This window comes from Amblyomma maculatum, unplaced genomic scaffold, assembly GCF_055883805.1.
Source record: "Amblyomma maculatum isolate TAMU_Amacu unplaced genomic scaffold, ASM5588380v1 scaffold_16, whole genome shotgun sequence".
Taxonomy (NCBI): Eukaryota; Metazoa; Arthropoda; class Arachnida; order Ixodida; family Ixodidae; genus Amblyomma; species Amblyomma maculatum.
Window position 1 is genome coordinate 853,212 of NW_028146741.1, and position 16,064 is coordinate 869,275.

The window sequence follows — 16,064 nt, forward strand, 5'->3', positions numbered from 1 at the left end:
TCCTTTTCTGCGGCTTGGCGAATTGCTTCTAGTTCGGCTGCGCCATCAGCTCGCAGTTCTGTTCGTTCATTCCTGATCCAGGTAAGAAGTCCTAAGCCCGACAATCCAAGTTGGGTTTTCTCTAGTTGCATTTTCAAAACTCACAGAGGCTCAGATCTGGCACGGCGGGAAATGACGCCCGAATCTTCCAGGCTCCCCAGATTGTGATGCAATTAAGGGCCCAGGATCGGTCTACTCGTGCTCAGTGGCAGGTGCGGTTTCCATTCACCTGCCAGTGTGCGGCGGCGCCGGACCCATTGCTGTGGATTCTGCGAAGCCCTGGCTGTGGATGTGCTGTCGACGCGTGGAGGTCCTCTGCAGATATTTCGGTCCCGGGGACGGCCACAAATAAACCAAACCCAGAGCCAGAACTATGAAGACCAGCAAAAACGCTCCAACTCTCTTTTACATTTTCTTCTTACCCCGCACTTCTTCCTTCTACTCTTTCTCTACTCGCGCTACCATCATGCACTATGCTACAATTTCATGACACTGGCGCTAATTTTGCATGCAAGCAAAGCGAGCGCAAAACTGGTGGAATTATACTTTGTTACTTGCTTAATTGTTACTTCCTTAATGATACCTTTATAGTGGCACAGCTGTTCGTTAGCATGCAGCCGAACGGCAACTCATACACTAATAAAACTTCACTCGAATGTAGCAACCTTGCGTGGTAGTGTATTGATTGCGTGCTCGTCTCGCACAGAAAGGCCGGAGTTCGATTTTTGGTACGCTGAGAACAATCTTTATCAATGTTTATTTATTTGCTTCCTCGCAGACAAAGGAGAACAACACCAAAACCGGCTTTTCTGTGCCACGGCTCCCTTGGCGCTATCGCATTAATATTTGTTGCGTATTTTTCTGTGGTTAGCGCAAGCGCCTCGCGCACTTACGGCGGTCAGTTCACGCTCAGGCATATCGGCAACGCGGCGCTTTGAACAGGAACCGTCTTCGAAATATTTAATGATTTCATAATACGTTATATTGCTTACATGGTTGTTATTAACAACGCGACAATCTCCCAGGCGGAAAGGGAAATCAAACTACTGCTTTGAAATTTTTTTTACTTCTATACTCATGGGAAAAACGCGACTTCGCACCGAAGCTGACTACTCCAGTTCGCGAAAGCAGCGCTCATCCCGTTTAGATAAGTACCGAGATTGCTGTTCGTTTATTAGCGACTGGACAACTACTCCATCGTCGCCATGACATAGCCTGTCGGTGGCAACTATCCTACTGACTCTAGTGGGATGCATATTCATAAGCACGGGCAGGTGCCTTTGGCAACCCAGGTTGGCCGAAGCTGTCTCCAAACCCTGTATATGCAATATCATCCTCCCACAGGAGCACGCCCATTGTGTGGCGTGTCGGTGAGTGGCGACACTGTGGGTTTCCGAGCCAAGTGCTTTCCATATTCCGTCGAAACAGGACCCCGCAGGAGCACCTTAGCAGGCCCTTGGGTGTCGGTGTGTGGCGACACCGCGGACTCCGAAGCGGCGCCAGAGCTTCGTTGGCTAGCAAACGTTGGCCAGTGCGCCTGCGCGTCTCCAACCTGAGCCCCGGGGGGCCCACTCCACAGGACATCGTAGCTGTATGCAGCGGATGTCGGTGAGTGGCGCCACCGTGGGGAAACCGAGCCAAACGGGGGGTGCTGCGATCGTCAGGCAGCGGTCTAACAGTGCCTCCTTCCGCGTCGGTTCTCTGCCGCCAGGGAGCCGTCGCGGCAAAGCAAGCACTTGGGCCTTTCGGGGCTCAGGCTGTGGACACGCCCCCACAGGAGCAGCAGAGTGGCACGCCCCCGCTGTTCGGTGATTTGCGCCACCGTGGGTATCCGAGCAGACCATAGTCCGTTTCGATGTTGAATGGAAAGGCACATCGCAGGAGCACTTCGGTTAGCCGCCGTTGGTGTCGGTGTGTTGGCGCCACCGCGAACTCCCAGCCAAAACCAAAAGAAGTGCGCTTCTTTTTTATTATGCGTACAAATGCTTGGGAGTAGTCCCCGTCATTTTCTTTACATTTTACCTGGAAGCTACAGTGCTATGCACTTTAAAGACGTATTTATACGTCTTGCCATGTAAGAGCGATCGCGTGGAATTCGTTGCTTTAACAATCAGCTTCCACTTCCACTCCGCAAGGTATACGATGGAAAGAAATATTAAACCACGCAGTTAATCATGGTACGCGCAAGAAGCTGAAGATCTTATAAAGAACATTGATTGTAATATTTGCAATTCAACCCCGTACGAAATTGAGTTCGCTGTCTTGGAGCCGTTGATGTTTATATCTGCCTGTGAATATGTAGTAGGCCCTGCTACAGAAGGTGCTCTGTATGGAGCTGGCTACAAAGCCGCATCTACGTATAATAACAGCCGCTTGCAGCCTGTAATTTATTTCGAGAGCCAAAGCCCTGCCGTTCTCCTACCCTCGAGGTGTATACAGGATGCATATTCTTGGGAAGAAGCTTAATGGTGAGTTTTTCCTGACTGGCTCGCGTGGGTCTTTTGGTTCATTTACTTCTAACCATGCATTTGTGCATAGGATGCCGCGGATTCTTCTGCCTAATTAAGTTTTCATATACCGCCCCATCTGCGCATTGATGTTTTCCACGCAGATTTATGCGAGTGCATTGAAAATGTCAAGTTGCAGACAGTATTCTGCAGTTGTGTAGTGATGAAGCCCCATAGTGCCACTCAAAATGCTTGTATGATGAGGTACTTATGGCGGATCTTTCTGTGGTAAGATCTGTAGGTAAGGATGGGTATGCTATGTAGATGAAGCAGCTCAATAAAATTATGCGTTAATCTGCACAGGTCCCTTTCAATCACGCCGCTTCACATGAAGTGAACTCGTTCAAGTAGACAGATTGCCGACCGGTTGTCAACGAAAATTTCTTGGTTGTCTCTGTGTTGTTGTGATTGCTCTATAAGCAGAGGACAGATGGTCTCACTGGCTAGAATTGTATTATGGGTGGGTGTTTAACGTTGACAATAATAACGCCTTGATGTGCCCGCATGCTTTTCAGGCTACTTTACTTTCGGCATATGGTGATATAATACGTGAAATTTGATTCAGCTCATCCTACTGCTCACAAGCATTGGCTTGTTGCACCGTAAATCAACTATGCAAAATAAACCTTTTTTTTTTCTACATAAATTCGCGGAAATATCATATATCATAGCAATTTGACGTCTTCAGGTCGAGTATATACGTGCGAAATCGCCCATTTAGCCTGTTCAACTGCTGTTGTTGATTTGCTGTGTCATCTGCACGTGTGGCAACGCCATAGGATAAGCACTGATTAATTTTAAACTGATCCGATTTATTCGCGTCGCAGATAGAAGTTGAAGAAAACGACGATGTGCAATCCACAGCGCAATATTATGCTGCGGCTTACCACGTCGCGTGATATCATACAGCTGATAAGCGATCTTTGTAATCGGCTGAATGATGTCTCCGCAGCCGACAAAACCTCGTAGGGACGCTATATTCCGACATTTTTCCCACATAGTTTGTCAATATTCGGCAGGGCTACTGCGTGTAGCTTCTTTAAACGACAAAATGTATTATGTTTTGAAAACCTTTTCGCAATATTTGTTTGGTGTTGTATTCGCCAATCGGTCCCTTGTATGTTATCGTGCCGCGTTGCCTGTTGACATTAGATTCAAATTGATTCTGAGCGCCCTGAGTCCAGCTAGAGGCCACCGAGCTAGATATGCAGACATACGAACAAGCTTCTAAATCTGGCTAAATAAAATGGTGCTCTTCACTGCGTCATTTGTCGTACAGATGTTGTATTCAGCGCTGATGACAACGCCCCTAAGACTGAATTAGACACCCGCTCTGTGTGAATCGAACCTGGCTCGGGATAATCTGGCGAAGCTCAGCGCCAGCCTGTATCTTGGTCTAAGGATCCGCGCTACCGTTACTTCGATTGCGGCCTGATGGCCGACCTTGGACGCCATCAGAGCGTCAGCCGTGTAGGCCATAGAGTTAATACAAAGACTCTAGAGGGAAAGCTGCCCGTTCACCCAATGCATTCGAGGGGTGACCGCGTGATTCCCGCCATTATCACACTGTTCATTGGTTGCCAGATAAATTTTACTTGCTAAATCCGGCATATGAAGATGGTTTGAAGCTGGCAACTTGGACCGTGGGAAGATGGCGGCGTGCATCTAACCGACGGCGGGCGGCTACTGTTCAGTAGGTGCTGTAAAGAACGGCAGAATCGTCGCGTGTGGAGCATTTCTTGTGATATGTTGCGTCGCGTACCAACTGTAACATCACATAGGTGTCCTGATTCTTCTGAGTTGTTATCGCAAGGCCGGCTATCCCTGCGATTGTTTCGCGCTTCGCATGCATTTCGTCCGTCGAGCGCACATGCATCACTTCTGCGCCCGATCACCTGAAAATATGTCAGAAATTTGATTTGGCGCAAGACTACGACCACAGTATATTAAAAAAAAAAAACAGTGACGAATTCCACAGCAACGGCCCTTGGTCTACCCGGGATGGCTAGTGCTTCATACAGTAAATGTCAAAGGGTGCTCGTGTGTGTTTACTGTTGATGTGCTAGGTCTGCTCGCAAACATGGTTTCCAATTGTTCTACATCATTCCTTTATGGTCAAGAAGGTGCCTGAAAGATTATATAATATGCTTGAAACTTGAAGACAATGTATAGAAATTTCCTACAGTTGTGTTATCGGCAGCGGTTTTTAAAACTTTTGTTCAAACCTTTGTTCATTTTTGACGCAGTGAGCAGAAACTGTGCTGGCCACAATGATAAATTTGATGATGGCGGCGAACCAGTGAGAAGCTCGTTTCCCTGCCCAGCTTTCCCTCTAGAGCCTTTGTATTAACTCTATGGTGTAGGCAGTGGCCGCGCCGCGCCTACCTTGAGGTCGTCACCAGGGGCTGCCGTCTGTGCCTCGGCTGACGACGCTACAGTCAACGAGTGCGGTTTCTTCGTCGTGCGCCATAACGGCGAGGTCCGCGTCTAGAAAGGGCGCTCCTGCGCATCGTCTCCAGTGAGCCTGCAGAGTTGATGCAGAAAGAACCGAAGCTTTTTCATGCGCTTTGTTGGCTCAGAAGTTTTGACGTTTGCTATAAAGCCCAGGGCCTGAATATTTAAACGCTGAGTCACTGGGCGGCACTATTTTGACAAAGGCAACATGCGAAAACATGTCCCTCCTCCAAGATAGCAGTTGTGAAACTTCCCGCCCGTTGAAATGTAGTCTGGTGGCCACCAGCGCACCTTTACGTAGAAATGACACACTTATGAGAAGACAAAAAAGAGTATACCTATACAATATTGTCACGCAGACGTTTGGGTTGGTAACTAGAAGGTTTTAATGGGCGCTGACCCAGACGCCCCCGGATAGCGCGTCAAGAGCACCGAGAGACGATCGACGCCCAAATTCAGCCTCTTCGCATCGAACGTCACGAGGCCAGTTCCGCTTCTTCAAGTAAGCGCACGAGACTCGCGGTTAGATTACGCCCAGCTGCTGCGGTTCGGTGATAAATAAACAGCGTTACAGACTAGGTTTGCTTCTTGATCGTCGTCCTAGTCTGTAGCGCTGTTTATTCATCATATCACTGTACCAACTCGCCCAGATGCCTCTTCTATTACGGCTGTTGTTGCCTACTCTGCATTACCCCCTAAAAAAATCGTTGACCCGATGAAATCGAAAGAAACGAATAGAGTAAGAAAAAAAGAGTACCCACTAGAAGAATGCAGTAAGGCAGTAAGGCGAAGTGCTAAGTTTTTGTGTTTAAGGCAGATCTCTCGAAAAATACGGCTTCATATGCGCACCAAGTGAACTACTTCGGGTTTCATGCTGGGGACGAGTAATGGAAACGCTGTCAGGAAGCACTTCGTATATGACGTGACTTAGTTGACAGGGCACTTTCTATGGGCAAAATGACAGCTTTAGAACTTTCTCCGGCAGACCAAGACGTCGAATTCGAGTCCACAGCCAAACATCTGTCGCCTGGTTCGAAAGTCACTACACGGTGATGGTGATTGCAACGCTGGGCATCTCGGCCTTGCTGGTTCCGGATGAGTGCCCTCGCCAGCTCTCGTGCTTCTTTTGCGAGCTGCAACTTTCTCAGTACCAACTTCGAAGCCACGGCTGTCATGGGGCAACATGGCTTCCAGCTTTGTTGAATCTTCGCGGCAGTACAATAGAGAGATGGGTGCCATTTTTTGATTTCCTGCTACGCCGTGTTGCAAACCAATGTGACGCACGGCAGGAGGTCATCCCAAGACCGATGTTCAACATCCAGGTACATGGACATCATGTCGGTGAGACTTTTGTTGAACCGTTAGTCTGTGGATGGTAGGTGATTGACCTGCGATGGGTAGGGCTGCTCAGCTGTATGAAAGATTCCAGCCGTTTGGCAGTGAAAGCAGTGCCTCAGTCCGTTATTATAACTTTCAGGGTGCCGTGCCTGAAGACAATGCACGTGATTAAAAATTTCACTGCCTCCTTTGCCGTGCCACTCTGCAGGGTTTTTGTTTCAGCGTAACGCGTGAGGTAATCTTTAGCGACTATTACCCACCTGTTTCCCGAAGCCGTATTTAAAAAATGACCCAACAGATTCATGCCAACCTCCTCAAGTGCGTGTTTTGGCACATTTACAGGGTGCATTAAACCGGCCAGTTTCAGAAGCGTTGTTTTCCTTTGGTGCCACTCATGGCATATTCGCACGTAGTGTTGCACAGCAGCCGCAAGTAATTCGGAAGTAATTGGCGTATTGACCAGTAATAACTCTTCTTATTTCGGGCCAGAGTTCGAGCATACTACTGGTGACCCGAGGTGGGCTCGTCATGACATGGCTGCAAGATGTCTTCGCGAAGAAACTCTGCAACGACGATGAGATAATCTTTTCCCGCCGAAGCAAAGTTTATGTTGTATAACACACTGTTTCGCCTGCAAACTAATGACTGCAGCTTGGAGAAGGGACGAGAAATCTCTCTACGCGCTTCCAGAATCTCTATGAGTGGTGTGAGCGCCAGATCATCACGTTGTTTCTACGAACCACTAGCACGTCGATGGCTGCGGTAAGGGGAAATTCAGATTCTTCGTCTTCACGTGCAACCTCGACAGGTGAACGGGATAAGCAGTCGGCATCGTTATGCTGACGCCCGGACTTACACACGATGGTCATGATGAACTCTTGTAACCGTGAACTTCATCGTGCAAGGCGTCCAGAGGGATCTCGCCAGTGTATTAACGTGCACAGAGTGGTCGCTCACGACCCGAAAGTGCTGGCACCACAGAGAGGGGTGGTCGCACACGACCCGAAATTTTATGACCGCCCATACAACAGCGAAACATTCGTTTCGATGCAATGGCAGTAGAATAGTTGAATTCGGCACGGCTGGCGTATGTCATGACCCGCTCGCCACCGGCCTGCCATTGGGCGAATACAGCACCGAGGCACACTCTGCTGGCATCTGTGTCTACCAGTCTCGGCATGAGCATCGAAGTGAGCAATCGCAGGTGTCTGCAAGTGGTGCCGCAACTCCTCCAATACCTTTCGCGGTGCATTTGTCCAGATGAAGGTGACATCACCTCGGGTGAGACGCGTCAATGGCATGGCAATTCATGAAAGGTTATCAATAAATCTGCGGTAATAGGCTCAGAGGCCTAGGGAAACGATGAACTGTCTTCTTGCGGGAAGGAGTTGGAAATTTGGCGACGGCTGCTGTTTTAGCGGGATCGGGCTGAACACCTCGGGGAGTGATGACGTGGCCCACGAACAGGAGCTCTTCATAACCGAAATGACGCGTTCAACGTGAGGAGAGCAGATCTGTGCACAGTGGGGATACATTGGAGGTGTGCCTCGAACGTTGGCGAAAACACAATAACGTCTAATAAATCGGGGCAAGGACACGATCACTGGAAATGAAGAGGGATAGGAAGAGCGCCTACTACTAACTGAGCTTATTGCATAAGACAGCACTTTTATCCGCCAGTGTACATCAGACATAATGTAAAACATTAATACAATAAAAATATAGCACAAAACATTGCGACAAAATACCCTATGCATGATGTGGGAAAGTAAATACGTATGGCTACCAAAACAAGGCACAGATATCCGAGTCGTGATAAAATGGCTCATTATCAGGAACTTCACACGGTCATCAAACCCAAAACATGGTATTCAAAAAAGCCGATAAAATGCCGTTATAACTATCTACACTTGACCGTATAAAACCCCAGCTCCTGGCCGCTGAGCTTTACCGGTGACTTGGATATGCAAATGAGCCCAGCTTTCTCTTTATGATAAGCCTCAATTGTTCACTTTTAACTCGCTTTCTGCCTTTGTCGATAAATATTGCACTGTGATGGAAGGCGCAATGTTTATCGGTAGTAAATTTTTTGCAATGTTTTATGTGATATACACTGGCCTATAAAAGGTGATCCCTTCTGCAATAAACTCAGTTGGTAGTAAGCGCTTTTTATATCCCTCTTATTTTCCTGTGATCAATTCCTTGCGCCGTTCATTGGTTACTATGAACCGCTAGCTCAACAGCAAGTAATTCTACAATAACGCCGTCCAGGCAGGCTAGACACATCTGCCGTTTAAGGCCAGATAGATCTGCGTCCATCACTCGATGAAATGTTGCTGTAGTGGAGCAAAATACAAAAGGCAGGACCCTGAATTCATACCGTCCACCTTGTGTGAAAAACGCTATGTTCATTGACTTCGATGAACATAGGCTTAACCACAAGCTAAACAAGAGCTAATTTTGTGGGACCTGACTAGGTTACGGTAGTCCACACAAAACTTTAAACTTCCGTCTTTCTTCTTAACGATACCCACAGGTGAAGCCCAGGGACTCGTCGATGGCTGCATGACACCGTCATTTAACATCTCGTGTACCTGATGAACAATGACTCCGCGTTCTCGCGATGACTCTCCTTACGGGCTATGTCGGACTCATCGGGTACCATCATCGGTTATTATGCGGTGCTTGGTCAGGGGCGTCTCTTTAACTACGGAGGCGGACGATACCCAGTTTTGAAAGTGGAGAGTAGCCCAACGAGACTGTCCTCTGCCGGCGATAGAGCGGGAATTTGAGCAAGGTTGAATTTGGACGTTTGCGTGGCAGATGTCTTGGTCTGAAAAGCAAATCAGTTCTGAGTAGGCTGCCGCGGTTGCCTTTAGCAATGCGTTGACGTTCGTTTCCGAAGTTTGTAATTATGGCCCTATACCGTTGCTCAGATTGACTATAACCGCATGCAACATAGACGCCATGATGTAACAGAAGCGCTGTGTTCTGTTCAGCAACGCCGGCAGCACAGTACTAGTGGATGCACCTGACTGACGAGAGCATACGAACTTGGCGGCATGAATAAATCCGCGTCAACGATGCATAAAGCTGCGTGTCGTCATTCGGAGCCCGCGCTCGTCGTTGCACACGTCGGGAACGTAACCGTACGGCGGGGAACATTCATAATGACATAAAACGTCCATGCCGAGTATGAGGTCCTAGCAGCAGTGCGGCAGGATAACAAATATGGCAACAAAGGCTGAATTGGCGATGGTTACTCGTGCAGTGCACCGTCCGCGGCTACGACCCTGAGGCGATGTTGTGGACCTCGGTATACACCACCGGAGACACAAATTCGACGGTTATTCCGAAAATTCGGAGTCAAGCTTTACACTAAGCGGCTGCACGCCGCTCCCAAGACAAAGCCTAGATAGCGGCGCTCGGCGCCGCTCCGGCCGCCATTCTGTCGTTCAAAAACATGAACGCTCCCGCGACGCGCGCCACGGGAAGCAAGGACAAGGCGTTCTCGAAGTGGAAGCCGCGTCCAATGCCCAAACCGACTCCCGAAGACTACGTTATAGTCATAAAGCCCAGAGAAAGTGTTTGTCTTCACGAGGCGTTCACGGAAACCGGCTACGGCACTGCCATTTCGGCGTACCTCGGGCTGAAACGGGCCCGCGCCGTCTCCGTTCTACCATCACGAGAACAAAACATCATCATTGTGCATACCCCGGACATCGAGGCGGCCGACCAGCTCATCGGGGACTTGACAGTAAACACCGAGAAGGGGTCGATCCCGCTTCGGGGTTACCTTAGACAAGACGGCGGCAACATATGCCACGGCGTGATCGTGGTCCGTAACGCGGACACCACAGAAGCTCTTCAAGACCGAGTGTGCTGGCGCGCCGGCACCATCCTGGAAATCCGGAAATTCGGAACATCCAAAAAGGCACGCATCAGTTTCGCGGGTAAAGAGAAGCCCCGTTACGTGCATTATGACAACATGGTCGTCTCTGTGCGAAACTATTACAAAACTATCCCTGCGTGCGGCCAGTGTGGGGCCGCCGGGCATCGCACGGATGAATGTCCAAACCTGCAGTCGAACGCCTGTGGACTCTGCGGATTCCAAGCTCCGCTAGTGGAGGGGGTGCGGGCTCCTTACAACTGTGTTCTGCGGTGTTCTGTGTGCGGTGGCTCCCATGCCACCAACTCTCGCGACTGTGCGGCAAAATTCCGCACACCCAAGATAAAAAAGAAAAAAATGGCGCCCAAGAAAAAATGCCGCCATGTTGGGCCTCCGGGCGAACAGCCTCGCCAGGAAATCTCCAACACCGAGAGCCCACCTTCAGTAGGTGCTGAAAAACGGCCATCGAAGGTGTCGCCACCACACGGCGGACTGGCGAAACAAGCGACGGAAACGCGTGATGATACCAGTGCCTGGGTCAACGCAGTCAGAAACGGACGCCAGGTGAGCGGTTTAGGTGGGGCTGCTTCTCTCTCCCCCCTTTCCACTCCCTTCCCAAGGATGCGTAGCACCGAGCAAGATCAAATAGCAGCACTCAGGGCCCAAAACGAGCTGCTGCTTAAGAAAACGAATTGGAATCCAAAATTACACAGTCTTCTCCGCCCTCGCCTCCCGCGGCTGAGGTAATGGAGAGTGAGCTCGTGGTGCTGAAGGCGGTAACAAGCTTGGAGGCCGCATTCGAGACCCGCTTCGGGGCCACAGAGGCACGATTCATTGCCATAGAAAATCAAATTTCATTGATGGTCAACGCCATCTCCGAATTGCAAGAGACAATCCCCGCGATGATTGCCCAACAAATTGCGCATTCTTTGCGCTCCTCGCTCCACGCACCCCTAAGGTAGACGATGACGACAACTGCTCGCTCTCCGGTATGGAGGATGCCCCCTTCCCGCGAGTGTTGGCTCCGGAGCAGTGTCACTACAACCCCTCTTCAGCCTAAATGACCCTGGCGAGTAGCCCTACGATCAGGCGCTCCCCACGAACAAAACCGGCCACTCCCGTCCAAATTGTCCAATGGAACTGTCGGGGCTTCCGTTCCAGCGCAAAGAGGGCGGATCTCCGACTTTACCTTTCAACTTTCAACTCTCTTCCCGCGGTGGTCGCCCTCCAGGAGCCAGGGAGTGGCGTCACCCTTACAAATTACATCACCTTTCAGCAGGACCCCTCCTCCTGCGTCTGCGTGCATAAAAATTATACGGCTACTCTAGTTGACTTGGAACTTCACACTGAATATTCATTCCTACGTGATGGTGACACTTCTTCCGCTCAAGAAACAAGATGCACCACTCCACGTACTCAACATCTACTGTTCCCTCAGATTCAAAAATGTAACATTCGCAGCACTCGTTAGCCGCGCTCTAAAGGCTGCGGGCAGGGACTCCCTGGTGCTTGTGGGTGATTTCAACGCCCACAGTACACTATGGGGATACGTGCGTGAAGAGAAGCGGGGACGCAAGCTAGCGGAACTCGCGTCCACGCTGGGCCTGACTCTTCACACTGACCCTGCATATCCAACGCGGATGGGTAATTCAGTTACCCGGGATACATGTCCGGATCTCACCTTTACCAAAAACATTGTACACGCAGAGTGGATCAACACCGAGGAAACCCTCGGTAGTGACCACTGCCTTATCAATACCACCGTAAGAACTAAACCATTGGCAAGACCCTACGCATAAGCTCGGTTCCCCGACTGGAATAAGTTCCGGCATAGCTACATCAATTCGGCCTCTATCCACGAACAAGGATACTTACTACGCGTGGGCACAAGGATTGGTTACACATCTTCGTTCGGTGGAAACACAAATTCAGCTCTTGGAAGTCACTCCAGAGGTGGACAACCACCTTCTTCACCTCTGAGAAGTGCGGGACAGTCTCGTCCGCAGATGGCGCCGCCAAAAATATAACAGAAAACTGAAATTCACATCGCCGAACTCATTCAGCGAGCGGCAGAGTACGCGGCCCAACTCGCCGACTCGAACTGGGTAGACCGCTGCAACACGGCGGCCAGACAAACGTCGAGCCGGAGCCCGTGGCGCCTTTTCCGTGTCATAATTGACCCGACTCAAACCCGCGCCGAGGCACAAAACCTTTCTCAACGAGCTATGCATAGCTTCGATGGAAATACATCAAAATTAGCATGCAAACTTCGCGACCAGTATCTTTGCACTAAGCAGGACCCCGGACGACCCGCGTACTCGTATACAGGTTCAGAGAACGCGGATCTAGATCAACCGTTTCAGTTGCACGACCTCGATGTGGCCCTGGCTAAAATGAAACGAGGAACGGCACCGGGCCGGGACGAGATAACTGTGAAACTGCTTGCCAATCTTCCCGACCCCACCTATGAAACCCTGCCCGCTTTCATCAACTCGATCTGGCTTTGTGAGGCACCTCTACCAGTTGAATGGAAGACCGCCCTGGTAACTTTCATTCCAAAAGCCGGCAAAGCCATAAACACAGACAACCTCCGCCCCATCTCCCTCACGTCTTGTGCGTGAAAGCTGATGGAGACCATGGTGCGGGACCGGCTGTCTGGGTTTCTGGAAAATGACCATACTTTCGCAGACACCATGTTCGGTTTCCACCCGCAAAGGTCCGCTCAGGATGTTCTGCTTCAACTCGACCGAGAAATTCTCAACCCTGTCGAATATCCCTACAACTATAAGGCAGTACTCACCCTTGACTCGAAGGCCCCCTTCGAGTCAAGACACGAAATCATCCTGCAACATCTCTCCCAGACGAACTTTGGACATAACACGATTCAGTAGATCAAGCAATTTCTCTCGGATCGGCAATCTTTCATCCGAATACAAGACGAAGAACACGGCCCATATAATCTGGAAACACAGGAGCCCTACAGGGCGCGGTCCTCTCGCCATTACTTATCAATCTGGCCTTGATGAAACTCCCGGCTCAGCTGGCGAAGGTCGAAGGCATCCAGCGCGCGCTGTACGGCGACGAGATAACCATCTGGGCCAAACACGGATCAGTTGGAGACATTGAGGCCAACCTGCAGCAAGCGGCGCAGATCGTAGACGCTTACGCCCGCCGCTGCGGCCTTTGATGCTCACCGTCCAAATCCGAATTTGTGCACATTCGCCCGTGGCCTAATTGCACCACCAAAATGGAACTATCTCTGGCCAGCGGTCCGATACCCGAATACGATGAGATTAGAGCACTTGTTCTCCTTATCCACAAACATCGACGGGCTGATACAACACTAGCAAAACTGCGCAAGGTGGGGGGCCAGGTGGGCCGGATGGTGCACCGGGTTTCCAACAAACACAGGGGATTACGGTGCACAAACACTTTGCGGCTGGCGCATGCATTCGTGACCAGTCGAGTCCTCTACTCGACTCCTTACCTCCACCTGCGCAGGTTTGATGAGAACGCCCTCGAAGTGATTCTCAGAAAGATGTACAAGCGTGCCCTCGATCTCGCGATCAACACATCCAACCAGCGTCTTATGGGCCTGGGGATGATAAACACATTCGTGCACTACCGGGAGGCGCACTTGACCAATCAATACACAAGGCTTTCAAAAACACCGTCGGGATGCCGCCTATTAGCCCGACTACACATCCACCACCCAACGCTTACGGAAGAGCGCGTACGCATTCTTGAAATCCGGAGATACTCCCTGCACGTACGCCCTCTTCCGGCCAACATGACACGTGACGACCACAGTGGCAGGCGCCTTGCGCGGGCGTAGGCACTACTGGCCCGTCACTATGGGAATAAACACGAAATATTCTACGTGGACGCCTCTGGCCCTCACCCAGGGGGGGGGGGGGGGAGGGGTGGTACATAGCCGCAGTCGTCCATCAAAAAATCACGGAGAATGGCCTAACGTTCCGAGCTCAAGACATAACACAAGCGGAAGAAGCTGCCATCGCGTTAGCCGCCGCAGACAAGGACTCGCGAGTCATTATCACCGACTCGAGAGGGGCCTGCAGAAATATTAAACAGGGGTACATTCCTCTCTTTGCGCTAGCATCCTTCAAAACAGTGACTACCTCGGGGTCCCCACTTCTCGAACGATTGTATGGGCTCCGGGTCACATGGGCCTCGAAGGCAAGGAAACGGCAGACGCCGCCGTCCGCGCGCGCTCAATCTCCGGGCAACGTCTTCATACCCTTATGATGCAGATCGCGAACTCAATCCGGCTCTCACTTTTCGAGAAATGACTGAATTATTTCAATTCGACCATGCAATTTATCCTAAGCCTTGTAAGGGCCTTAAAAAGGTGGAGGAACGCACACTCCTCCGCCTTTATACCAAAACGCTGCTGTGCCCGGCAGTTTTAAAACACTTTGATCCTGCCTGCACAGGAAAATGCCCGCACTGTGCGGAGAAGTCTTCGGACATCTTCCACGTGGTGTGGGCATGCCAGTCAACTCCGAACCTCGCCTCAAACCCAACCCCACACGCACGGTCGTGCCCACACGGGAGGACTGGGAGGGAGCACTGCTCGCCTGCTCCGACCTGGCAAGCCAGAAGGCCCTGGTCCACCGAGCCCGAGCCGCGGCGGTCGCCATTGGTTATGAAGCTGTTATGAGGAGCCCACCTAGTGTTTGCGTGAGGTTCCCCCGGCTACCTCAATCTTCCTCCAAATAAAATTTTTCACACACACACACACACACACACACACACACCGATTGGTGTCATAAGGTGACCGCCAGCAGTACGAATTTGCGCCCCAGCCATTCAGTTTTGAGCTTGGAGAGCTGACCCACGAAAATCTTGCTAATTATTCAGAAGTCTGCTCCTGTGTCTGGTTAAGCGGTCACTGCAGTGAACGCTTTATATGGGTGCCTGTAGACGAGAACGTGAAGGTCGGTGCTAACAACACGATCGGCATGAGGTGAATTGTATTTCCGGGTTCACGCGGCGGCGGCATCGAAGTCACAGCGTCAGGCTGAGTCGTCACAGGAGAGGGGTCATCGGGGCGTCGATATCGTTCATCGGCAGCCCCCCTGAGCTCACGGCCTTCAATTTCCGCGGCGTGGGCTTGGCGACCGGCGCCTCGGTGCATCAGTAAAATCACGGCGGCTGGATGACGAGTCGCGCACAGGACAAGACAACCGTGGACGGCTGGTCGGAGATGTTGCGCGGGTTGCTAGGTATTCGATTTCTGGAGTGCATTTGCGCACCCGGCGACGCAAGGAATCACAAAATTTGCTGTGGTTTATCTTGTAGTTAAACTTGGAGTTACGTGAGAGTATCTGCATGGATACGCTTATTTTCGGCTGAAAAGCAGACATGGCTTTTGCACATAGCAGTTTACTCCATGGTTTCAGCTTTATTTATGCCATAGAGGGCACATTGGACCACTAAAGATGAAACGAAGGCGTCTGTTGCGCGCTGGTCTGAAGCCCTCCACTGTGGTACCTCTTTCTGTCTATTTTTATTCCCACCTTCCTGCTTTTCTTTACGACTCGGTTAATGTGTCCGTGGAGAATTGTGACATATCTTACTTGCAAAAAAAAAAATTGAAACGCCGCTGATGCCCGCTGAAGAATCTATTTTTATCAGCTTTGTGGTGCGGCGTTCGAGGAACCGCCAAATGAATTGGTTTGGTTTGTGGGGTTTAAAATCCCAACGCAATTCAGGCTATGAGAGACGCCGTAGTGGAGGGCTCCTGGAATTTCGACCACCTGGGGTTCTTTAACATGCACTGACAATGCACAGCACACGGGCGCCTAGCGCTGCAC